This window comes from Cervus canadensis, chromosome 2 (genome assembly GCF_019320065.1).
Source record: "Cervus canadensis isolate Bull #8, Minnesota chromosome 2, ASM1932006v1, whole genome shotgun sequence".
In the NCBI taxonomy this organism is placed as follows: domain Eukaryota; kingdom Metazoa; phylum Chordata; class Mammalia; order Artiodactyla; family Cervidae; genus Cervus; species Cervus canadensis.
In genome coordinates, this window is record NC_057387.1 from 17515648 (window position 1) to 17542763 (window position 27116).

A 27116-nucleotide genomic window follows, 5' to 3' on the forward strand; every position below is an offset into this window, starting at 1 on the left:
TATTTTAAAATATTCCCATTTAATAGTGCATAAATTTAATGGAAAAACACAAAAACAAAGAAACTGTTGAACTTTCAACTTATCTTGAGAGATACATTTCTAAAAGAACTCTAATGCTAATAATAACAACAACAATGATTATAATTTAATCTAGCAATTAAAATTTGGAATAATTTTTCTCATTACTTTTAAAAAATATAATTTCTTAAGATATAATTTTAAAACAATGCAATGTATCCATTTCAAGTTTGATGACTTTTGACAAGTGAATGTACCCATGGAATCACTACCCTGTAGAAGAACATCTCCAGTATTCCAAAATATCCTCTTGTGCTCCTTTGCAGTCAATCCTCCCACCAGTCCCTGTCCCAGGTACTCAGTGATCTAGTTCTTGTCACTAGGGATTAGTTTGCCTCATCTAGTAATTCACACAAATGGGTCCACAGAGTATGTACTCTTTTCATCATTCAGGGTGACGTTTTAATCCATATTGTTGCCATATATCAGAAATTTGTTTCATTTTATTGAAGAGTATCATTCCTTTGAATGAATATATCACAATTATATGTATTAACCTCATGATGGACATTTGAATGGTTTTCAATTTGGGAACTAGAAACCTGTATGCAGGTCAGGAAGCAAAAGTTAGAACTGGACATGGAACAACAGATTGGTTCCAAATAGGAAAAGAAGTATGTCAAGGCTGTATATTGTCACCCTGCTTAGTTAACTTATATGCAGAGTACATCATGAGAAACGCTGGGCTGGAAGAAGCACAAGCTGGTATCAAGATTGCTGGGAGAAATATCAATAACCTCAGATATGGAGATGACACTACTCTCATGGCTGAAAGTGAAGAGGAACTAAAGAGCGTCTTGATGAAAGTGAAAGAGGAGAGTGAAAAAGTTGGCTTAAAGCTCAACATTCAGAAAACTAAGATCATGGCATCTGGTCCCACCACCTTAATAAGTTTGTTAAAAAGAAGCCTATCTGCTATTGCAGAGGGAAATGGCAACTCACTGCAGTATTCTTGCCTGGAAAATCCCATGAAGAGAGGAGCCTTGTGGGCTACAGTCCATGGCGTCCCTCAGAGTTGGATATGACTGAGCATGCATGACTGAACACAGGCTGTGGGATCTTAGGTTCACAAACCCTGGCCCACAGCTGTTAAAGCACCAAGTTCTAATCACTAGACTGACAAGAAATTCTCGTCACATCTTAAGATGTCAGTTACCTGGGTGTAAACTTTGTCAAAGCACTTCATTATATGTGTATTTGAAAGATGCAAGAGACTGGATCGTAAATGTTCTCATTACAAAAAAGAAATGAGAATTATGTGATGGGATGGAGGTGCTAGTTAATGCTCTGGTGGGAATCATTTTGCCATATATAACTGTAGCCAAGCAACCTGCTGCACACCCTAAACTCACAGTGTTATATGTCAATTATATCTCAATAAAGCTGGAGAAAAAAATAATTAAAAAAAGAAAGAAACCTGTCTGTTACATCTTTGGAATCCATCAAAAGCCAAGGGGGACACGTTCCAGTGCTGCAAGTTCAAGTGCTACTCAGCTAGGGAGGAAGAAGGACTGCTTACTTACTGGCCACCTGGCCAAGATTGTCTGCTTTGGCTCCAGCTGCTGAGGGGAACTCCACCCACCTTCACCAGCACCAGGAGGACCAGATCCCTGCAGGCTCCCACTTCATCTTCATAAGGCATTTAGATGAGGAAATCACCGAGGATTTCTTCTTTTCCCCTAAACTATGCCCACCTCTCACTGCATCTCTTCAAGACCATAGTTGGATGCTGACTGTACAGGTTTTAAAGGAGATGCTGCCCTTCTCCTATTGGTTTCTTCTTACCTGGACATTACCAGCCACGGGATCAGAACCAGAGGGGCCAGGAGGGTACCAGCTGCCTGAGAACCAAAAGTTGCCACGTGAACCCAGGTGCACTGCTCACCTGAGCCTCACTGGCTCTGGGCAATTTGAATTTATGCCCCCTCTGGAGCTTCTCCACCAGCTCCACGTGAGGTGTGGGGCTCTCAACCTGGTGACAGGGGCTGCCTGAGGCTGCCTGGTCCTGCCCCTGACCCTGGAGGACAGGCCGGAGAGAGGCCAGTATTGACCGGACTGGCCAAGAGAAGTCTCAACTGTGGCTCAGCCCACACACTGGAGGTTAAAATTCTCAAACCCTCAACTTTCAGCAGAGCTAGATCTCAAATTGAATCCATCTCCACGCCTTTATGAGGAAAGTTGAGGGGTGAAATCAGACCAAGAAAAAGATTATGTGCATCAAAATGAGCAACTAATCAAAGAAAAACAGGATTTTCTGACAAGTTGGCAGTGTGGTGTGAAAGACTGGTGTCAAAGAGAAGTGTGTTTGGTCTGAGCAAACAGAGCATCAAGTAAGATGGGAAAATACCCTTGTCACAGGGGTGGAAGGGGAAAGACCCAGAATTTTGCTTGGAACCCTGGGACCTTCCCTGATAGCATTATCCATTGAGGCCATCCACTTTCCTGAATCCACAGTCCTTAGTGATATTTGGGAACCCATGTCTCAGCTGGGGGCCTCCTCATCTGCCTCCTTTTTTTTTTTTGAAGGCAGAATCCCAAAGGTTTGCAGTACTCTGATGTTTGCTTTTCAACTATCAGCTCCCTAAAGCATCTGGGCCTTGCTAATTGAACAAGTAACTGACCAGAAGCATTTCACTGATGTGCCTGAACTTCAAGCTTGGGAGAAGAGTGGAGGATGAGGAGAGCAGATTGTATAGCTCCTGAGTGAATTCAAAGCTCTGATCATTTCTGAGAGCCGAGGCCACTGACTCCCTGAGTGATAAACAGGGCAACCCAGGTGTGGGTCCACAGCACTGGAGGAGCAGGGTCTACACTGTTGGGCGACAGGCTCCCTTGGGTTCAAACAAAGATAACCCCACTTTCCCCACTCCTATAGCTTCCTGGAGCTGAGGCATCTGCCGGGCTGACCGCTGCTATCAGGGGCATAGCAGTGGGACTGAAGACTCTGCACTGGGTGTGGGATCTGGAAGCCAGACTCTGGGGGCCCAAGGGTCCTGGTTTCAAGAGGAAAGGAGGAGCCCTAGAGCAAGGGGCTCTTGGGAGCTGCAGTCTCCTCATCTGACATATCACTGGTGGGTCCAGGTTCATTCTTCAGTTTGAAAAACTGGTTGACTAGGAGAATGTGGGCAGGACCAGAGGTTTACATGGACATAGCATCAAGCAAAACATAGGCCTTGTTTCCATAGTGTAGTGGTTATCATGTTCACCTCACAGGTGAAAGGTCCCAGTAGGAAACAGAATTTCCCTTTTCCTGAGATTTGCATTCCCATTCAAGAAATACAAAGCAGGGTGGAAGGTGTGGCAGCAGGTGCACTTACATTTTCCTTGACCCAAGAAACAGGGGGCAGAAAAAGAAATGCAAAAAGGCAAAATGATTGTCTGAGGAGGCCTTACCAGTAGCTGAGAAAAGAAGAGAAGCTAAAGGCAAAGGAGAAAAGGAAAGATATACCCATTTGAATGCAGAGTTTCAAAGAATAGCAAGGAGAGATATGAAAGCCTTCCTAAGTGATCAATGCAAAGATATAGAGCAAAACAGTAGAATGGGAAACACTAGAGACCTCCTCAAGAAAATTACAGTTACCAAGGGAACATTTCAGCAAAGAAATGGTATGGACCTAACAGAAGCAGAAGATGTTAAAAAGAGGTGGCAAGAATACAAGAAGAACCATGCAAAAAAGATCTTCATGACACAGATAACCACAATGGTGTGATCACTCACCTAGAACCAGACATTCTAGAGTTCAAGGTCAAGCAGGCCTTGGGAAGCATCACTACAAACAAAACTAGTGGAGATGATGGAATTCCAGCTGAGCTATTTCAAATCCTAAAAGATGATGCTGTTAAAGTGCTGCACTCATATGCCAGTATATTTGGAAAACTCAGCAGTGGCCACAGGACTGGAAAAGCTCAGTTTTCATTCCAATCCCAAAGAAAGGCAATACCAAAGAATGTTCAAACTACTGCATTATTGCGCTTATCTCATATTTAGCAAAGTAATGCTCAAAATTCTCCAAGTTCGGCTTCAACAGTATGTGAACCAAGAACATCCAGATGTTCAAGCGGAATTCAGAAAAGGCAGAGGAACCAGAGATCAAATTGCCAACATCTTTTGAATCATAGAAAAAGCAAAATTCCAGAAAAACATCCACTTCTGCTTTATTGACTATGCCAAAGCCTTTGACTGTGTGGATCATAACAAACGATGGAAAATTCTTCAAGAGATGGGAATACCAGACCACCTTACCCGTCTCCTGAGAAATCTGTATGCAGGTCAAGAAGCAACAGTTAGAACATGACATGAAACAATGGACTGGTTCCAAATTGGAAAATGCGTATGTCAAGGCTGTATATTGTAATGCTGCTTATTTAACTTTTATGCAATGTACATCATGTGAAATGCCAGGCTAGATAAAGCACAGGCTGGAATCAAGATTTCTGGAAGAAATATCAATAACTTCAGATATATAGGTGACACCACCTTTATGGCAGAAAGCAAAGAGGAGGTAAAGAGTCTCTTGATGAAAGTGAAAGAAGAAAGTGGAAAAGCTGGCTTAAAACTCAATATTCAAAAAGCAAAGATCATGGCATCTGTTCCCATTACTTAATGGCAAATAGATGGGGAAACATTGGAAACAGTGACAGGCTTTATTTTCTTTGGCTCCAAAATCACTGCAGATGGTGACTGTAGCCATGAAATTAAAAGATGCTTGCTCCTTGGAAGAAAAGCTATGACCAACCTAGATAGCATATTAAAAAGCAGAGACATTACTTTGCCAACAAAAGTCTGTCTAACCAAAGCTATGGTTTTTCCAGTAGTCATGTATGGATGTGAGAGTTGCACGATAAAGAAAACTGAGTACCAAAGAACTGATGCTTTTAACTGTGCTGTTTGAGAAGACTCTTGAGACTCCCTTGGACATCCAGGAGATCAAAGCCGTCAAACATAGAGGAGATCAGTCCTGAATATTCATTGGAAGAACTGGTGCTGAAGTTGAAGCTCCAATACTTTGGCCACGTGATGTGAAGAGCTGACTCTTTGGAAAAGACCCTGATGCTGGGAAAGCTTGCGAGCAGAAGGATAAAGGGATGACAGAGGATGAGATGGTTGGATGGCATTACCGATTCCATTCTTCAACATGAGTTTGAGCAAACTCAGGAATTTGTGATAGACAGGGAAGCCTAGAATGCTGCAGTCCATGGGTTCGCAAATAGTCGGACAGGACTGAGCAACTGAACTGAAGAAACTTGGGAGGAGTTCCTTATCACCTGAAAGCTCAATGAGCCCTACAACCAGCCCTCCTCCTTTCTCTGCTCTGAATCACCTTGCAGAACAAGCCACAGTCTGAATCCAACGAGGGCACAGGACAAGGCTGACTGCAGGATACTTTTATCTCCTGATATCCCCTCACCTTTTCATCTGGGCCCTACATCATCTCTACTGGTGACACCTATTATCTCTGACACCTATTAGCTCTCTGAAAACCAAGAAGTTCATCCCTTGTGAAGAAACTTAGCTTTCTGTCACCCTGGCTCACGTGGGGAACAAACCGATTTGAGTCAGAGAGCAAAAGGGAACGAATTCAACTCTACCCCAGGGCTCGAGCCAAAGACCCAAATGTGAAGAGGGTCGGTCGGGCTCTGCAGGTTCAGCTGGTCGCGGAGGAAAAGCAGTCGGTCCTCCTGCGATTATCAGGGGAGGCCCCGGAGTCAGGACAGAGCTCAGGGAGTAAACTGACACCGGCTGAGAACCAAGTGGCCCCTGCTTCACAAGGAAATAGGTTCAGAAAGAGAGCTTGACCTCTCACCAACCCTGGATAGCAGGTCTTCACCCACGACCCGCGGCCGGTCTTGACCGGTCTTGGATGAGGCTGAACCTCTGATCGAGGCGTGAGGCAGCCGGCGTTGCGCTTTGTCTTGGGCTGCGTTTCTCTTCTGGGCATTTCTTAGGGTGTAATGGATGGATCCCTCCCTTCAGCGCGCTCCGATCGCCGGCTCTGGATCCCCACCCCTTCCCCTGGTGCTGCAGGGCGCTGTGTGTCTGTGGTCCCTCGGGCGCCCGCTGTGCCTCCACCCTGACCGAGAGAGGACCACCGCACCCCTCGTCCGGTCCAAGTGGCACGGCAGTACGCCGGACGCCACAGAAAGACGACGAACCCGCTCCTCTGGCTGGACGTGGGAGCTGAAAACTAGGACCTGCAGGGGAGGAAAGCTAGGGGAAATCTCATGGAACGCCCTGATCTAAAGCTATTTTCAAGTCCGCCTCTTTGGGGACTCAGGCCTCCAGACCGCACTCGGAGTCCACTCGGAACCAGCCGGAGTCCCGCGGCCCTGGGGCCGGTGCGCACTCTGGGTGCGCCTTCCTGGGCATCTCAGACGGGAAGGAAACGCAGTGACCACCGCACTAAGAAAAGGAGAAAAGACGCTGCTGGAGAAAATAGCACTTGCATCCCTAAACCTGAGAAGCTTTACATCTAAAGGAAACCAGAGACAGACACACAGAGAACATTGCATTAAAGTCTTTCAGCGAAAAGAAACTCTGCTTGCTGTGAGGCGAACACGAAAAACCTTCAAGACACCTGCTGTCTGAGAAAACCGCCTATACCTCTATTAAAATTCATTCTCCATGAAATGTTGAACTGGAAAATTATAAAAGGCAAACAAAAGATGTTTCAGACATTGTAAAATGTAAAGCAAAGCTGTCCTTCAAGAATAATCTCAAGTTTGATGAGGAAGGAATGAAGACGGTCAAATCTGCGTGGACCGCGCCTGGCTTCTCCGCGGCTTTATGCGAGGCCTGGTCGGCAAACGAACTCAACAAATGACCTGAGCCTCAGCCTTTGCTGCGCTTCCTGATAAACGTGAAAACGTGATGCAAGTCTTGCATTACCTCAGCGGTTCCTGAGGAACCCCCTCCCCACCTCCGCCTATTGCCAGACGGCGCCACAGAAGAGCTGCTGCGAAAGGGCTGTGAGAGAGCGCAGGGGTCAGGCGCGTCGGCGCAGAGGGGAGGGCAGGTCAGAGGAGAGGGCGCGTCTTTCGTTTCACAGTGGAATTTAAAGCATCGAGCTCGCTGCCCGCTGGCGCCGTGAAAAGAGACTTTAAAGCGCGCATTTGCAGCCTGGAAGGGCTGCGTCCACCTTGCAGGACGGCGGGCCGCCTGGGGATCAGACTCACCTAACTCTCCTGGCTGCTAGGGCTCCTGAGAACTGAGGACTCAGAGGGGGCGACCTCTGCGCTTGGGCGCAAAGCTGGCACACAGGGCCCTCGCTCCTGGAGACGCGTGGAACCCTAAATTAGGCCCTTTCAGGAACTGCAGATCCTTACTTGACGGATTGCCTGTGTTTCTAGAGTCCTCTTCCTTTGAAAATTTGACGGTCAGGTGTGTTCAAACATGCAATTCTTGAATATGTCACCAGGCACCGTTGCCCAAGTGGTTTCCGTAGTGTAGTGGTTATCACGTTCGCCTAACACGCGAAAGGTCCCCGGTTCGAAACCGGGCGGAAACAATGCCACTTCCCCATAACATTTTAAACTCATATTTTAAACACAAAATGGAGGCCTGCCGCGTGGAGTGAGGCTTGGAACTTCAGCTTCACCGTTAGTCCTTCCAGTGAATATTCAGGGTTGATTTCCTTTAGGACTGACTGGTTTCATCTCTCCTTGACCTGCATACAGGTTTTTCAGAAGGCAGGTAAGGTGGTCTGCTATTCCCATCTCTTGAAGAATTTTCCACATTTTTTTGTGATCCAGACAAAGGCTTTAGCGGAGTCAATGGAACAGAAATAGATGTCTTTCTGGACTTCTCTTGCTTTTTCTATGATCCAATGAATGAAAAACGGAGGAAAAGGATGGAACAAAATTATTCATGAAAATATATGGAAAAAGTTAAATAGAGAGTACTACTAACAGTGGAAGAAACTTCATTGGTAAAAGGAGTTTACAGGATGATGATGATGAGCCTACTCTTTCATGAATTTGAGGATTCCCAGTCAACCTGTTTTCCTGCAGAGATCCTCTCTGAGGATCAGGGACTATCTGGTCGGACGTCCTTCTGTGTGTGTGTGTGTACAAGACACAGTGGAGTAGGGTAGTAGTGGAGCTTGGAAGAGGATGCACAGACTAGAAGCAATAGTACCTCATTTACATTCTAAAAGAGCGAGACTAGTCCCTGAGTGGGCTCGAACCACCAGCCTTTAGGTTAACAGCCGAGCGTGCTAACCGATTGTGCCACAGAGACGTGAGGAGAGTTTATTCCTGCCTCCCACAGAAAGCAAGCATACTTAGGGACCTAGGCAGAGCCACCTGTGTTTCGCAGCATGCAGTTTCCGCCTAATAGTGTTTCCGTAGCGTGGCGTTTCTCCAGACAACGGGAGAGATGGAGTCCACTCAGCCTGCTCGCTGCCGTTGGGAAGCCGAGATATTCCTAGGATAGAAGGTCAGCTGAGCGCCCCCGCCGTGCATTCCTCCAAGTCCGCCGCAGATGCCAGCGCCCAAGAGACGACCCGAGCTTGAGCCGAGGTGCCCTCGAAGGAAGCTACTGGCTCCTGGTGTTTGCTCTCCCTTCATCTGACCATTTGTGCTTCTGGGCAGCGGTTTAGTGCATGTGGTCCCTGTGGCTACAGCTGGAAAGAGATCAGTTTGTCGTGACCCACACAAAGGCTTTACCTGTCTTTGGACTTCGGGAAAAGAAAGGTGTGAGGCCGGCGAAAACATCCGAGGAAGGACAAGAGTAAGATAGAACAGAGAATGAGCCAGAAGAGAGAAAGGGGCTGGAAGGGAGAGGAGCGGGCTGGTACCGCGGTGGAGCCGTCGCTGGGTTGGGGCATCGCAGCGCCTCACTCTGGAGCAGTTCCCACCCTTTACTGAGGTGTCCGGGAATCCAGTTCACCCCAAATTGCAAAGCTGCTGACCTGGCATTTGTTCTGGCATTTTCCTTTGCCGGTTCCATGAGGAAGGGCGAGGTGGACTGTGTGGGTTTGCAGGTGAATGCAAGACCTATGGGCTACCTTGGAGATGACTAGTGGGCAAGGAAACACACAAATTCACTTTCCCCTTTGCAGGCTGGTCTGGGTGGGAAACTGGAAAATCTGAGTGCCAATGTCAATATTTATTTACAGATAAGGAGATAAATAGCCAAGCAATCAGTGAAAGTGGTTATGTTGGTGGGGGAGTGCGGATGGGAACATGAGAAGGGATCAGCTGACTACTCTTTGGGGCATATGTAACTTGGTATCATTCATATGTGTGTGTGTGTGTGCATGTGTGTGTGTATACACATATATACATAGTAAGGTCCATTGCTTATATTTTAACTTTAAATTTTTATGTAGTCATAAATAAATATATATCTTATGTAAAATTCTGGGTATTGTGTCATGTGTAAGAAGGTTTTCCACTGTAAAACCTTAATTTTTTTTAATTGGGGTATTTTTGAAGCAAGGAATTGGACTACTATTCTCCTTTTGATGAGCTAATCAGATGAATTAGTAAACTGGCAGATCCCCCTAGCCCAGGAGGCTACTGCTGGTCAGACGGGATTCCTTCACTCTCTCTTGAAAGTTCCACTGGCACTGAAAGATATCAGTAACTTAAAACCACACCCAGACTTTATGCAGTGTTGTGCCAAAATACAAGACCTTACACTCAATGATGACATGTAAAGTGCCATGTGCCCAGGCATGGTCTACAAGTTTTACATGGGTGTACTCACTTTATTCTTTCAACAGGCTTCTATCATATCATCATCCTCATTTCACATATGAGAAATCTGAGACATGGAAGGTTAAGTAACTTGTCTAGTCAATCAGTGAGTGGGATCTGAAACCAGCGTTTTGAACTGGAAGACTGCCTGATTCCACAGGATATGGTGTTGATCAAAGAGGAACACAAATGGTAAAAATATTTGGCAAGAAATTTAAGCCTGTATATTTCTTTCACAAAACACCAAGGAGGAGTCACATAACATGAATAAAATTGTCTGCAATATTCTCATGAACCACTTGCCTCCCAAACACCTTTCTTATTCCAAGAGCTGCTCCCCTTGAATCCTCAACTTAAACACACCTTCTGCAAGAACTAGATTTTTTCCCTCCCTTTTATCCTTTCCTCTCACCTTTCCAAAACCTCTTCCATAGTTCTTCTGTTCTTTCACTTCCAGGTCATTCATTTTTTAAATTAAAAATATTAAATATATCTAAAGAAGAAAATAAGCAGTCATCCATAGTCCCACCTCCTGGAAGGAACTACTGTTATCATCTTTGCATGTTTTCCTTCAAATCTATTTTAAAATTTTATTCTAAGTTGTAGCCAAAGTGCATGGGTTCATACTAAGTCATTTCAGTCCTGTCTGATTCTTTTGAACCCCAGTGACTGTAGCCTGCCAAGTTCCTCTGACCATGAGAGGATTCCAGGCAAGAATATGGAGTGGGTAGCTATATCCTCCTCCAGGGAATCTTCCTGAACCAGGGATAGACCCCACATCTCTTGTGTCTCTTGCATTGGCAGGTGGGTTCTTTATGATTAGTATCACCTGGGAAGCCCCTAAAGTATATATGCTTATTTAAAAAATTTCAAATAATGCACAAACTACAAATATGTAAAATTTTGAAACATCTTAAATTCAGAAGTAACTTCTGTTAATTCTGGTAAATGTTGATGGAGTCGTTTAGGTATATCAACAGAGAGAAGGTTATATATAAATATGCTTTTATATTGAGCTCTTATAGGTTCTATTCCTATTTTAAAGTATTTCAATTTAACAGTGCATAAATTTAATGAAAAAACACAAAAATGAAGAAACTGTTGAACTTTCAGTCAAATTGTTTACTTTAAGAGATATATATTTCTAAAAGAACCCTCTAATGCTAATAATAATAATTATAATTGAATTAAGTTGTTAAAATTTGGAATGATTCTTCTCATTACTTTTTAAAAATAAAATTTCTTAAGAATTAATTTTAAAATAATACAATCTATCCATTTCAAGTTTGATGACTTTTGACAACTGAATGTACCCATGGAGCCACTACTCTGTTCAAAAGCAACTCCAGTACTCCAAAATATCCTCTTGAGCCCCTTTGCAGTCAATCCCCTACTGCTCCCTGTCCCAGGTACTCAATGATCTAGTTCTTTTCACTAGGGATTAGTTTGCCTCATCTAGTAATTTGCATAAGTGGATCCACAGAGTACATACTCTTTTCATCACTCAGGGTCATGTTTTAATCCGTATTGTTGCCATGTATCAGGAATTTGTTTCATTTTATTGAAGAGTAGTATTCCTTTGACTGAATATATCACAATTATATCTATTCACTTCATGATGGACATTTGAATGGTTTTCAATTTGGGAACTATTATGAACAAAGTTGAAATAAGCAAGTTCCTTTTGTGGGCATATGATTTATAAATTCCATTTAAAATTTTTTTATAAATTCACAAATTTATTTTGTGAATGGATGTTACATTCATAAAGACAAATTTATTGAAATGTTTAAAAGATGTATTCAAATGTTACAAAAGACTGAAGTACCAGCTTATCTTTGATTGTTTCCTCCTGGAACATACTTAATATTAGCCATATGCTCTACCAGTTGTATTATTTGATTCTCTCATTTAATGTACACAACAGTTTTATGAAGTACTTATTATTCCTTTCATATGACACTTGTAAAATTGACCTAGCAAACTGGAGTTGACCCAAGGTCAAATGGAAAGTAAGTGGTGGCACTAGGACTAATAGGAGGCCCCCCAGATGTTGGGCTCATTACATTTGGGCTAAATATTCTCTGCCGTTCCTGGTTCCTGGCTTCCTGTCTACCTTTCGCCCCTGATCCGTGTGCTTGAGGCTGACCCTGGCAACCAGCATTTCCAGGTCTTTCTTGCTCATGGAATCCAATGGGTGCAGCCAAACAAAGGAGATCAGAAGGGAGAGGGGAGAAATGTGAATGATAAAGGTTGTCTGTCATATCAGCAAACAAAGCATGCTGTGCCATCTAGCCACCAGCCACTACCAACCTTAATAAGTGCACTAAGAAGAAACCTATCTGTTGTTGGAGTAGGAAATGGCAACCCACTGCAGTATTCCTGCCTGGAAAATCCCAGGAAGAGAGGAGCCTTGTGGGCTACAGTTTATGGCATCCCACAGGGTTGGATATGGCTGAGCGTGCATGACTGAACACAGACTGTGGGATCTTAGTTCCACAAACCCTGGCCCACAGCCATGAAAGCACCAAATTCTAACCACTAGACTGCCAAGGAATTCTTGTCACATCTTAAGATGTCAGTTACCTGACATCTTTGTTACCTAAACTTTGTTACCTAAACATCAAAGTTACCTAAACTTTGTCAAAGCACTTCATTATATGTGTATTTGAAAGATGCAAGAGGCTGGATTGTAAATGTTCTCATCACAAAAAGAAATGAGAATTATGTGATGGGATGGAGGTGCCAGTTAATGCTCTGGTGGGAATCATTTTGTCATATATAACTGTATCCAATCAACGTGCTGCACACCCTAAACTCACACATGTTATATGTCAATTATATCTCAATAAAGTTGAAGAAAAAAATTATTAAAAAGAAAGAAAACTACCTCTTGTATCTTTGGAACCCATCAAAAGCCTAGGGGGACATGTCCCAGTGCTGCAAGTTCAAGTGCTACCCAGTTGGGGAAGAAGAAGGCCTGCTTACTCACTGGCTGCTTGGCCAAGATTGTCTGCTTTGGCTCCAGCTGCTGAGGGGAACGCCTCCCACCTTCACCAATGCCAGGAGGGCCTGGTCCCTGCCTACACCCACTTCGTCCTCAGGAGTGGTTTAGACAAGGAAATCACTGAGGATTTCTTCTTTTCCCCTAATCTATTCCCACTCTTTCACCGTGTGTCTTCAAGACCATTGCTGGATGCTGAACATACAGGACTTAAAGGAGATACTGCCCTTCTCCTACTGGTCTCTTCTTGCCCAGATGTTACTGCCGTTGGGTTCAGAACCAGAGCAGCCAGAAGGGCACCGGCTGCCTGAGAACCTTTGTTGCCGCGTGCATCCAGGTGCACCATGCACCTGCACCTTGCTGGCTCCCAGCAATTTGAATCCATGCTGCCCTCCCCCCACCCCCCCGGCCCGCCCAGCTTCTCAGGTGGCAAGAGAAGAGTAAAGCAGTCCTCTTTGACCAGCAGTAGTCTCCAGGACTGGGAGGAGCTGAGTTTATCAGCTCATCTGATTAGCTCAACAAAAGAGCAATAATGGTCCAACTCCTTGCTTCAAGAATGCTGAACTTAAAAAAAAAAAAAATTCATGGTTTTACAGTGGAAAACACTCCCCCACACATGACACAAGACCCAGAATTTTTAGAGTGACACATATGACTACATACAAATTTAAATTCCAAAATACAAGCAATGAACTTTTGAAAAAAATCGTAATTGTAATACAATGTTACACATGCCCCAAAACAGTAGTCTCCTGATCCCTTCCCATGTTCCTTTTTTCCAGGGATAACCACTTTCATTGACTGTTTGGCTATATATATCTCCTTATCTCTAAGCTCCGATTTTCCGGAGCCGGACCCTGCAGACCCGCCAGCAAAGCGGAAAGTGGAGTGTGTGTATTTCCCTGCCCGCCAGTCATCTCCAAGGCAGCCGCCACCTGCAGACCTACATAGCCCACCTCACCACTCCACACGGAACCCGCAAAGGGAACTTTGTCGGAACAAATGCCAGGCCAGCAGCTTCGCGATTTGGGGTGAATAGGGTCCCTGGACACTTCAGTAAAGGGTGGGAGCTGCTCCACAGTGAGGCGCTGTGGTCGCCCCAACCTAGCGACCTCCCCGCCGCGTACCCGCCCGCTCCTCTCCCTTCCAGTCCCTTTCTCCCTTCTGGCTCATCCTCTGTTCTCTCCTGATCTTTGCCCTTCCTCAGATCTTTCCGACGGCCTCACATCTTTCCTTGTAACCGCTGAAAGTTCCAAATTATATGCTTCTTACTTCTTAGCACCGCGAAGGGAAAACTTTAATTAGCTATTCAGGTCCATCACGGGCCTCATCCGTGTTTTTCTCCCGAGCAGTAGAGGACACACGTGTTTCCATCCGCTCACGTCGTGGGGTGTCTTCTCGGTGGAGCAGAGTCTCGGCAGGACGAAGGGGGCCCGGCCGGGGGTGCGGACTCCGAGCGTCCCGTCTCCCCTTTGGTCCGCAGCAGCCTGGCCGGGCGGCCGTGGGTCAAGGACCTGAGGTCTCCTCAAACGCCGGAATCCTCTTTCGGGCTGCGCTTGGGACCAAAGGACGCGATTTCCAGGAGTCAAGTTTCGAATCTTGACCGAACAGCGGCTTTGTGTGTCCAACGGAGACTTAAGGGCGAGAAACTCTGAATGAAATCATAATAAACTGGGACAGGGTCAATAAAATTTCGGAATAATAGAGAACTTGAATAAAACATAGTTCTTCTCATTCAGGTCTGGAACCCTCGACCTGAAAGCTGTCGGGATTCCCGGCTGCTGACATCACAGCCTCTCCACGCCACCATTTACTCACAGGGACAACCTTTTAATTAAACAGGAAGGTCCCACGAGATTTGAACTCGGATCACTGGATTCAGAGTCCTCACCATTACATCATGGAACCTCTTCGGCAGCTACCTTCTCTCCACTGCCAGAAAAGGGTATCTGCTTCTTCAGCCTCCATATGTCCCATTGGTACTCCCAAGGCAGTTCTCCTACGGACCCGACAAGACTTGAACATAGTTGACCTGCGTAGGTGCTCATCCCTTTTGCTTTCTTCCTGCTCCTCTCCGTTGATAGGCATAGTTCACTCTCACCTCAGAAAATGAGGTAAAATCCACTTTGGATTTTGTGCCATGGAAGAGCCCCCTAGCTCGCCATCATCAACCACATATTCTGCCTTGGTTAAGCAGAGTGTCCCATCTTGAGGTAAAATTTCTGCAAATAATAGTGTTATTTTCCTTTTCCTTGTCTTCATCCTTTTCTCATTGCTCTAAGAGGGCAGATGATTGTCAGGGCAGGAGGCGGGATTTCTTGGGTCCCTTAGGTTTCTCATAGTACAAGGCCACCTCTTATCTGTAACATGTGAAGTGTGTCAGCAGTGGAGTGAGAAGGGAGGCAGGAGAACTCTCCTTTTCTTCACACATTTCTGATTGGGGGAGGGGTAAGGTTTTCTCACAACAAGTGTATATTTGTTAGATTTACAATATAAGTAAAAATAACCATTTACATCACTCAGACAAACCAGCTATACTCACCTAAAAGTGAAGTGAACCTCACTCAGTCTTGTTCAACTTTGTGACCAGGTTCCTCTGTCCAAGAGATTCTCCAGGCAAGAATCCTGGAATGGGTGGCCTATCCCTTTTCCAGGGGATCTTCCCAACCCAGGGATTTAACCTGGGTCTCTTGCATTGTAGGCAGATTCTTTACCTGCTGAGCCACTAGGGAAGACCCAAATTCACCTGGGGTGACTCAAAATCAACATGTTGTGGAGGACATGAGGCAGGACTCTGATACTTAGGCAGTCACAGACACTTGGGTCAGGTCGATCAAGTCAGTTTCTCTTCCATTTCTTAACATATCAAATCCAGAAATTGCAGTTTTAAAAAAGGTGTACAAATATCAAGTACTGAATCATAGAGGATGCACATCCAAGTTGTCTTAAGTACAGACAGTATTTATGTACACAAAATACCACCACATTAAACATTTGCATGGATAATAAGTATAAACCCTCTCAGGGCTCAGAATAACAATCTTTACTTCTTCATTGTATCCTAAAACTGTTTCTTCCCTAAACCAATACACAGAACAGAAAAAATAGCACCATTTTTTGGCTGGTCAAAAGAGTCCAAAAGATGGCTAGTGTTGTCTGGAGACATATTTGTTTCCAGAGACAGGAGAGAGGTTGACTCAAGGAGGAAGGAGGCAAAGGGGAGGCACTTGTTATGAGGAGGAAGTTTACAGCTCCAGGGTGAGAAGATGAAACTTCTTTTTGGAAAATCAAGCTGCTGAGTGGTAACAAACAACACAAAGTCAAGGTTTATGAGTTCAAGGACCTGAAATGGACTCTGACTCATATAGGAAGAAAAGAAATCCATAGGAGGTATGTTGAGAGATCACAGAATGGCCAGGAAACCTGGAGAACCAGGCTCTCACAAGGGGCAAGGACAGAATCAGGTGAGGTTAGAACTGGGATGGGTGGAGATGTGTGTTCTTCCCATTTCCTCCAGCCTGCACATTGGTCCTGATCTGCAAGCAGAGAACTGGTGATGAAGGGTGGTCCAGCTACATCGGAGCAAACTTCAAGAGCAATCACGGAGCCTTTGTCTTGATTCCGTTTACAGAAATTTCTAGAAGTATCAAGTTAATTCAAGGTGAAATAGATAAGGGTAACATTTGTCAAAAAATTCTGAGAATAGTGACAACAATATTTATGATTTCACAGCTGATAACATTATTCATCCAGTAGTTTCTAAACCCAGGCACATCTGACAACAAATGCTTTCATAACTCCCATTTTAAAGCAGAAAGAAGGGAGGCCCAAGACATTTTCTTTGTGTGTCTAAGGCCACATAAGGACAGAACTATTTTTACAACCCAGCATTTGTGCACAGATAGATGGGTCTCTCTTCTCAAAAGTGGGTGTATCAAGATTTCTCAGTTGTAGGGATGGGAAGAAGACCAAGAAGAGGAGAGAAGGCAAGAGAGGGAGGGGGGAAGAGTAGAAGCACAAATTCTTTTATTCTCTCCTTCCTCCCCTCTCCTTAGGCTTCCTTAATTCATGCCTACACCAGCCCTTTCCCTCCTTCCCCACTCTACTACCTGGCTGAAGCAATGTTCAGCTCTAAGGATTCCTGCCCAAGCCTCCAGGGAGGCCTCAATGCCCTCCTCCCAAACCCGCGTCCCAGCTTGGTTTTCACCCTTTCCCGCTCCCAGGAGGACCTCACAGAACGCAACCTACCCAGGCTGGGATGCGGGAGCTCCACCCAGCTGGCGCTGCTTTGGGGGCCTTTCCGTTGCCCACTGACTGGATGCTGCGGAATCCAAAAACTGGGATAAAGGCTTTTAAAAAAGAACCGTTCACTTCGAAACCTTTTCTGTATTTCCATTCTCAACCGTCTTCATGGGACAAGGGCTAAAGACGACAATGTATTCATCCAATTCCTAGAGCATCCCAAAGAGTGCCCGACAGCGTGCGGACACAGAGCGACAATCCCGGCGACCTCTGTGCTTAGTCGCTAAGTCCTGTCCGACTCTTTGCCACCCCATGGACTTAGCCCGCCAGGCTCCTTGTCCATGGGGATTCTCCAGGCAAGAATACTGGAGTGGGTTGCATGCCCTCCTCCGGGGGATAGGCCCAAACCAGGGATTGAAACCGGGTGTCCTGCATTGCAGGCGGATTCTTACCGTCTGAGCCCCAGGGAAGCCCACTCTGATGGAAACCGCCTGGTGGACACGGGAAACCGAAGCACAACCGCGGCCCCGGAGGCCTTTGCCAGGGTGGGCAAACTCTCCTTCACTGGGTGTAGGCGAGGAAGCGGGAAGAGCCATCATGGGAACACACCTTGTGTTAGCTGTTCTTGGATCAACTTCCGTTCAGGCCCGAAGGATTGGAGCCCTGGCTCGTATCTCTGGGGGCTCTGGCATCTGTGGTCGGTAGAGGGCACGGAAATGGCACCATTTCCCTGGGGGCAGAGGTTTTATCTTAGGAAGAAGTGTCAACTCCAAAGACTCTAGAAAAGGCCGGTACTGCTGTCTCCGCAGCACAATCGGTTGGCGCGTTCAGCTGTTAACCGTAAAGGCTGGTGGTTCGAGCCCATCCAGGGACGGTGGGGTGAGATTTTAGAGAACACCAAAGAGACTCCCTTTTGCCAGGAGAACACCGGGAAGTGCAGCAGCGAGCTGGCAGGCAGAGAAAGAGCCCAGGAGTCAGGTACAAAGGAGCAGCGGGGAGGGCGGGTCCCCGGGGACTGGAAGCGGCGGTCAGTCCTGAGACCCCAGAGTGCTGACCGCCTGCGCCAAGAACAGGGCCACCGAGGCGCGGGCCCGCAGCCCGGGAGGGGCGGCGTCCACACCGCTGGGCTGCGGGGTCTCCTGGCCTCGGACGCACCCACTGTCCCCGCTTCCTGCGGCTTCCGGGAGCTGGGGAGTCTGCTGGGGCGACCCCTGAGCTCGGGGGCGGAGCTAAGGGTCTGAGGACTCTGCGTTGGGTGCGGGACCCCGAATGCAGCCTGTGGGGGCCAGTGTCCTCACTTGAGGGGAGATGAGGAACTCTAAAGCAGGGCCTTCACGAACCGCTGTCTCCGCGTCTGAGCGAGCTTGGGGCTTCAAGGTTCCTGTTTGAGTATTAAAATTTGGTGGTCTGGATGCTGGTGGCAGCATACGGAATTTCATGGATACAGTGTTAAGTGCTAGAGGGTATCCCGTTTCCGTAGTGTAGTGGTTATCACGTTCGCCTCACACGCGAAAGGTCCCCGGTTCGAAACCGGGCGGAAACAGGTTGTTCTCCCCCACCCCCACCGCGGAGATTTGCCTTCGCATTGGCAAAGGCGACAGGCACGGGGTGTAGGCACTCAGCTGTAGGACGCTGAGGTGTTTCCTTTTCTGCCTTCTGACGATTCATCTTACACTCATCTTTCTCCTGAAGAAGCGAAATAACCTTTTGTCTACAACTCCTTGGTGGTCTAGTGGCTAGGATTCATTTCGATTCCTGGTCAGGGAAAACTTTCTTTCTTTCAGCGTCTGCACTCAAAGAAGTCACTCTCTTCCTGCCCGGATTGGAACTGTATTTTGCACCCGGGCGGAGAGCAGTAGGGTAAGGGAACGCAGGAGAACTGCTCTGCCACGTGGCTCGCAGTCTCGGTTTTATGGTGATGGGATTAGTTTCCGGGTTGTCTTTAGGCAATCATAATGACTCAGAGTCCTTCCTGGTGGTGCACGCCTTGTTCAGCCAAGATGGATGCTAGAGAGAAGGATTCTGGGAGGTGGTCCAACCTGTGGTGTCTCCTTTTGACCTTTCCTGAACTCTTCCGGTTGGGGGAGGCTTATTAGTACCATGTTCCTTACCAGGACCTCCAGTCCTAAAACAACTTATGCAAATAGTTACTATGGTGCCTGGCCAGGGTGGAAGGTTTCAAACAGTGTGCTTCCCCTAACAATTATGTTTGCTAAAATTCCACAAGTAGTGTTTTAAAGATTTGTGCTTTAAACTCTACATGAACTATATAGTTCAAAATTAGTGGCTGGAGAATGAAGACAAGCTGGTGTAGACCATGACAACTACTTTGCATTTTATACAAACTTGTTCTCATTTAGTGTAAAAACCCTCACTGGTATTTGAATTATCTTTAACAGCAAAGTGGCTAAGCTCAGACAAGGCCCCCTGAGAGACAGTATTTCACCCTTAGGGACATTTCTTGCTCAATAGTGAGACAAGCAATCATCCTTGGTTTCGCTTTGACCAGCCACTGGCAGGTTTGTGCGCTATGGGACTTACTCCTCTTCTCCTGGCATTGCGCTGTGTGGCCAGGAGTAAACTCTGCTCTCTGACCGCTTCTTAAGGGGCCTAGTTGCTGTAACTTGGATTTGTACCGAGTGTAATTGAAAGGTTGTTGCTGAACCATGAAAGATGCCGGAATTCTTGGCCTCCGGAGGAGGAGAACTCAATCCAGGCCCAGAGACGAGGCTTGATCACTCAGAGCTTTTGGGTAATAAAGTTTGATTAAAGTATAAAAGAGATAGAGAAAGCTTCTGACATAGACATCAGAAATGGGCAGAAAGAGTACCCCCCTGCTAGTCTTTCGATGGATGGTATGTAGCTACTAGCAGTCTGCTAAGTAAAGAAAGGAAATGTCTCAAATCTCAGAGAATGGCACCAGGTGAGTCATCCTGAGCCATAAAACGACTGGCATGAATCTTGAAAAAGGCAGATTTCCATACAAATATATAGTTTCATTAACACAGATTAGGAGAACAATGTATGACATACTGGTTTGTCAAGTCGGTTCTGAGTCTAGGGTAAATACATAGTACATTAACATAGCTTAAGACAAACATTTCCATAAGAAAAATGCATTGGTTAGTTCAAGGTTTGAGAAAGGTTAAGTTCAGGTGGAACCAGGTGTCATTATGGCAACACAGAATTTTAAGAGAAACCTCTTTTTAAACTTGTATGCTACTGCTAAGTCGCTTCAGTCGTGTCCGACTCTGGGCGACCCCACAGACGGCAGCCCACCAGGCTCCCCCGTCCCTGGGAGTTCTCCAGGTAAGAACACTGGAGTGGGTTGCCATTTCCTTCTCCAATGCATGAAACTGAAAACTGAAAGTGAAGTCGCTCAGTCGTGTCTGACTCTTAGCGACCCCATGGACTGCAGCCTACCAGGCTCCCGCGTCCATGGGATTTGCCAGGCAAGAGTACTGGAGTGGGGTGCCATTGCCTTCTCCTATGGTCGAGTGAACGCGGAGCAAACGCGGAGCCGTCACAGAGCCCACCGAGGGGGTGGGGGCGGGGGTCAGCTTCCCTCGGCACCCCCTCGGCACCCCCTCGGCTCAGGCTCGGGGCGTCTCCGGGGCGCTGCATCTGCTGCGGGTGGGGAGCAAGGCGCGGCGGAAGCTCGGCTGCCCTTCTACTTTCGAGTCGGCCTGACGCCAGGCTTCCCCGCGGGAACGAACACGCTGCATCGACTCCACCTCTCCGGTTGTCTGAGGCTAGGAACCGGAGCCGATGTCCTGCGAAAGGGAGTGGCTGCTCCCGGAATGGAAGGACCAGATACTCTTTAGCAAACTTCACCCCTTGAGTCTCTGTGGCGCAATCGGTTAGCGCGTTCGGCTGTTAACCGAAAGGTTGGTGGTTCGAGCCCACCCAGGGACGGCTACCTCCACGGTGCTTTTGGATATGGTTTAGGGGTTCGCTCTTATTTCTGGTTATTAATTCATCCTTTCTACGTAAACATGGAAGAAGGCCTCGCCTTCTTTCCCCTTCTTGTCGCCGATGTCTTGTCCACAACAGGAGAACCTAAGTCAAGTTCACTGCTGATCTTATTTTGACAAAAGAGCCCCTGAAGAAAACAGGTCATTTGGAATCCAGGATTTCGCGAAAAGAGAGGAGAGTCAACATCTCATCGTTACCCTCTGAGTTCCTTTTAACAGTGAGGTTTCATCTATTGTTTGTACTAGTATTTATTGACCCCCGTTTACAGTAGGGTCCCCTGGTGGTCTGGGGACTAGGATTTGTCACTTTCACCGCTGTGGCCCAGGTTTGATTCCCAGTCAGGGAAGGTGTGGTTTTTTTGAGGGCTTCCCAGATGGTGCTTGTGGTAAAGAACCCGCCTGCCTACTGCAAGAGACATTAAGAGACGCGGGTTCGATCCCTGGCTTGGGGAATGGCAACTCATTCCGGTACTCTTGCCTGCAGAATCCCATTGACCGAGGAGCTTAGTGGACTACGATCCATAGGTGTGAAAAGAGTCGAGCACGGCTGAAGTAATTTAGCAGGAGCAAGTCTTTGAAATTAATTTGCTTCTGTGCTTTTATTATTACAAAGAGTACTGCAGTCGTAATTCTTGTACACAGGCATATGGGTAGAGTGCCAGAAGGACAATTCTTCTATAAGAGAGTTTACATGGTTTTACCTATGGTTCCATTCTCTAACCTTCCTTGGCTTATTAGCCATAACTCTTCTGTTGTTTCAGTGACTGCTTTAGGCTTTAGAGCAGACATCTGTAACTTACCACAGTTTGCCCTCAAGTGATCACACCTCTTCACATTTCTCCATTACCTGCCTTTATGCTATCATTGTCATGCATTTTACTCCACATGTATTATAAACTCCAAATCCAAGGTTATTACTTTTCTTTAAACTATCCCATATTTTTAAAGAGATTTTCTTGATAAGAAATAATCTTATATATTTTTCCATGCAGATACCATATTTTGTCTTTGATTCCTTTATATACATCCAGAATTCTATCTGGTGCAGTCTCCTTTTTCCTGAAGGACTCCTTTAACATTTCTTATGTTGTGGATCTTCTGGTGATGAAGTCTTTCAGCATTTATATGTCTGTAAGTGACATTATTCATCATATCTTTTATTTTAGAAAGATATTTCATGAGGGAAGATTAATAGAATTGCATGTCGACTTTCTTTTTTCTCTCAGTCTTTTAAAGATGTTGCTCTACTGCCTTTATTTTTGTTTTCTATATCTAGCACACCTTATTGCTTTGGCTGCTTTAGAGATTTTTTTCTTTTTCTATGGATTTAAGCAGTTGAATAGTAATGTGCTAGGTGTGGGTTTTTTTCATATTCCTTGTGCTTTAGTGATGAGAGAGATGAACAGAGAGAACCCAGACATTTGGAAAGGGTTTCTTTCAGGTAGTCAGCAGAGTTCTGATATGAGCATGTTTGTGGAGAAATGCCTGAGACGAAAAAAAGGAACCTTGGAAAAGATCATGGGACAGTGCCTGGTATTCACATGGTATAGGCAATTGTACTTGCCTCCTTGGATCAGTGGCTTTATAATTCTCATTAAGATTAGAATATTTTCTTTTTTCTTCAAAAATTTTTTCTTCAAAAAGCATTCTGCTCTGTTCAGGAGCTTCAAACACTCCCATGTTAGGCCTCTTAAAATTCTCCTAGCATTCAATGATGCTATGCACTAAATACTAAACTGTGATTTTCATTTCAGATGTTTTCAGTTAGTCATGTCTTTTTAATTCCATTTGGTGATTTTATTATATGAGAAGTTATCTCATATTTTGTTCATCTCTAAAGTTTTATTTTGGCCATTTTTATACATTCCACATTTCTACAATTCTTTGGACATTTGTAATGCAGTCATGATAACTGTTGTAAAGTCCTCTCTGTAGATTTTAACATTGCGTCAGTTCTGGTTCAGTTTTGGTTCACTAACTATTCTTCTCCTTATGTCACGTTTTCCTGCCTCTTTGCATGCCTGACATTCTTGGTTGGATGCCAGATATTGCCAAACTTTACCTTCCTACGGACCAATTATTTTGGTATTCCTATAAATCTTCTTGAATTTTGTTCTGACATAGAATTAAGTGACGTGTAAACAGTTTGATTTCTTTGAATCTGGGTTTTATGATTTTTTTAAGGTAAGTCACTCTAAGGCTGATTAATCCAAGTAGTAAGGCACGGTCTTCTTTGCGTGTCCTTCTCACTGACCCTTGTGAGTAGTCCTGTCTGGCTTGGGGAGTGAGTACAATTGCCTGTACCAGGTGAACACCCGGCACTGTCCCATGATCTTTTCCAAGGTTTCTTTTTTTCATCTCAGGCATTTCTCCTCAAACATGCTCATATCAGAACTCAGCTGACTACCTGAAAGAAACGCTTTCCAAATGCCTGGGTTCTCTCTGTTCATCTCTCTCATCACTAAATGTGTCCTATGAACTCTAGCTGCCTTGCTCTCCATGGACACTCAGCAGCATCTCCACAATCCAAGCAGTTGGCCTCAGATCCCCTCCTTGTGCTCAGCCTGGAAACTCTGAAAGCAGTAAGCTGGGCGCAAGGTAGGGCTCACCTTGTTTGTTTCTCATCTCTCACTGCCCGATTTCCAGTGTCTTGAAAACTGATATTTTATGCCTTTTATCTTTTTATTTTTTGGGGGGACAGGGGAGAAGGCTAGGGTGAGTTTTTGGGCAGAAAGGCCAGTCTTATTTCTGTCACTCCACCTTTACCAGAAGCTGAAGGCATCTCTTCATGTGTTCCCAGTTTGACTTCTGAAGGAGATGTACCATTTTTATAGACCAATGTATTTGTCCAACTCTATGAAAAATCCTTTTTCTTCATATTTTTTCTAGTACAACAAGCTTTCTCTACATCTATCTGACACTCTTATAAGAGGTGTTGGCCTCCTGACTCAACTAAGCAGGAGGTATGACAGACAGAAGGACAATGTAGACATTACTCAGAGATTCTGTATTGCATATGTCCAGCTAATAACTTCCAAAATGTTTAGAAAGTCTTTCAATAGTTGTTATTGGTTTTGATGGTGACCTACTTAATTGGGTCCAGAAAAGACTGACCAGAATGGCCCTGGGTTCCTTTCTACCAAATAGCTGATCAATTCGAGGGGAATAATCACTGGTGCCAGACATTTATTCATCTTCCCTTCCTTTTGTGAATTGCAGTTTTGCCTTCTTGGATGCTCACCATCTATGGACTGGTCACCTTCCTACCCAAAGTTGGGTTAGTAATCCAATAGCTCTGTATGATTCCTTGACAGTGCTTGGTTATTTCTCAAAACAAAAACAACAAAAAACAAAAAAACTTGTTCCATTTGAGACCAAAGGTTGGAAGCAACAGAACCCTGCACCTGCCAATGCTTCTTGTGCAGACCTGGATACCAAGAGTTGTTGGCCCTCCCTCTCTTGGTTCTTCTGCTGAATTTCACAAGCATACACGAGCTCCTAGGCTTTTATAACCAGTGCTTGAACATTCTTTCCACCCTCTTCATGTATGTTTTTATCTGCCTCTGTCCCTCACACACTCAACTGCCCCATCCACCCACATTCTTTTCCTCCTCTTCAGCTTTCTAGGATCTTGCCTTAGAATTCCTTCAATCACTGAGCACTTACTAGGTGTCAGGCCCTGCTCCAGGAGAGATGCTGCATCCTCAGCAAACCCAATCTCTGCCTGTGGCGCCCCCTTCTGGAGGCATGAGAAAGTGTCAGGGCTGTGGGAACACAACTAGTTCCAGGCCTGTGGTTCCTGGCTCCTCTGCCCACCTGGGCCTAGGGGCACTAGCAGTGTTTGAGACAAAAGAAGCATAAGGAACAACGGGAAAATGGACGAACCCAGATCTAGAAGGGAGGTAACTAAGATTAAAAACGTATTCCATGTGTTTTACACTTCTTCAAATGACATGATGGCTGTGTCCACCAACGTCCTCCTTTTAACCTGTACCCACACCCCCTTTTAACCTGTTAATCTATGGCCACTCTATAGTCTATAAAAATATGCATGAGCATTATGTAAAAACAAGGCTTTGTTATTTCCACCTTAATTAGAAATTCTCCAGGCAAAATTATACATTAATTAATTTAGTGTCAGTCTAGGCACTTAAAGATAGTGATAGATCTTAAAAATGCAACTTGAGCTGAATCATAATAGAGAAATGCATGCTGGATTAATATATTGAATGATACCTAAAAACATTCACCCCCAAACTGTAAGTGGAATAATGATAACAATGATTTCTAGAATTATAAAAGTAAATTTCTATTTAATAGCTATTAGATGGTATATTTAACTTACTGAAACATATAATTTTAAATGTTATAAACTTAAATATGTATTGAAATGAAAGTTCTTTTATTGGATCAGTAGAACCAGAAAAAGAAGCTTAGGCAATTCTGTGTCATGAGGATTATGAAGCGAACATAAATCCAAGGCATGTATAAACTAGAATACTCTGCAACCAATATTTTCTACATTATTAGAAAAATCTGAAAGACAGCAAAATAATTTTTAGACCAAAATTATTAAACCAGTGTGATGCATAAAAGGAGTCATCTCTAGAAATATAAATATTTTCCATGCCATTATATGTCAATTTTTAGAAGTCTTACAAGTTTTTAAAAGTATTCAAGGTTTATCCTTATTGTCAACTTAATTTTTTTCCTTATACCTGGCACAGAGACCACTAATTAACTAGACCACTAACTTATCTCCTTTTTCATTTTCCCGTGATTTAAATTTCAGCAAGGAAGTTCAGGGATCTGTGAAGGAGAAGAGAGAGAAGAGAGTCAAAAATGTATTTGAAGAAATAACGACTGAAATTTTCCCAAATCTGAAGAAGAAAACAGATATCCAGGCACAGGAAGCACAGAGGTCCCAAATAAGATGAGACCAAACAGACTAACACCAAGACATATCATAATTAAAACGGCAAAAGTGAAAGACAAAGACAGAAATCTAAAGGCAGCCTGAGGAAAACAATGACTCATAACACAAGGAAACCCCCATCAGTCAGTCTGTCAGTTCAACCGCTCAGTCGTGTCCGACTCTGCGACCCCATGAACCGCAGCACGCCAGGCCTCCCTGTCCATCCATCACCAGCTCCCGGAGTCAACCCAAACCCACGACCATCGAGTCGGTGATGCCATCCAGCCATCTCATCCTCTGTCGTCCCCTTTTCCTCCTGCCCTCAATCTTTCCCAGCATCAGGGTCTTTTCCAATGAGTCAGCTCTTCGTATCAGGTGGCCAAAGTATTGGAGTTTCAATTTCAACATCAGTCCTTCCAATGAACACCCAAGACTGATTTCCTTTAGGATGGACTGGTTGGGAGCGCGGCGGCTGCGACGGTGCGCTGCAGAGAGGAGCTACCCCGCGTCGGAAGTCAGGGGCTGCAGACGAGAGGAGCTACCCTGCGCTCAAGGAAACCCCCATACCAGCTGATCTTTCTGTAGAAACTTTCCCCTCTTCTTGACTCATGTCCCACCAGCTCTCTTCACCCTCCCACCACAGGACAAGATGCTTCCATTTTATGACCTGTCAGAACCCTTTCTGCTCTCTGCAGGGCACAGAGACCCAGGCAAGAGCCAAGGGGGCAGATGCACTTCCCCATGGGTCTCTCCCAAGGAAGGTGGTTCTAGAGCTCAGGCTGAACCAAGACCCCACTGCCCACCAAGACAACCCAGAGGAGTCCCAGGGTGATTCGGAGGGGGTGTGTGTGACAGTCTAGCCATGTTCCTGCAAGCCCAGGGCGCACCTGCCCTGCACTTAGGGGAGAGGGTCATAAAACAGGGTCTGAAAGTCTCTACAGCCTGAAGAGAATGGATTTCAGGTTCTTGAAGGGGCAAGGGGTCCTTTCCACCAGCACAAGGCCTTTCCCTGGCCTTGGAGGACAGGTCTTGCAGAAGTTGGTTTTGAGGGAGGCGCCAAAGGATGCCGAGATTCCAAGGCAGCAAGAGCTGCCCAACCAGTGATCTTGAGTTGAGACATCTGCAAGTTACTCTCAAATGGTGGAGCAAGTCATGTATACAGAGAAAGCAAACACGGGAAAATGTTAACTTTGCATGTTGGAGT

At 45.4% G+C, this 27116-nt stretch overlaps 3 non-coding genes across 3 annotated transcripts; all 3 read left to right on the top strand.

Annotated features, from left to right (window-relative positions):
• Positions 1 to 7510: 7510 nt before the first annotated feature.
• TRNAV-AAC lies at positions 7511 to 7583 on the top strand. The gene has a single exon. It is a non-coding gene; the product is annotated as a tRNA-Val (tRNA).
• A 10910-nt stretch (positions 7584 to 18493) lies between these two features.
• Positions 18494 to 18566, top strand: TRNAV-CAC. The gene has a single exon. It is a non-coding gene; the product is annotated as a tRNA-Val (tRNA).
• A 2298-nt stretch (positions 18567 to 20864) lies between these two features.
• On the top strand, positions 20865 to 20938 carry TRNAN-GUU. The gene has a single exon. It is a non-coding gene; the product is annotated as a tRNA-Asn (tRNA).
• Positions 20939 to 27116: the final 6178 nt, after the last annotated feature.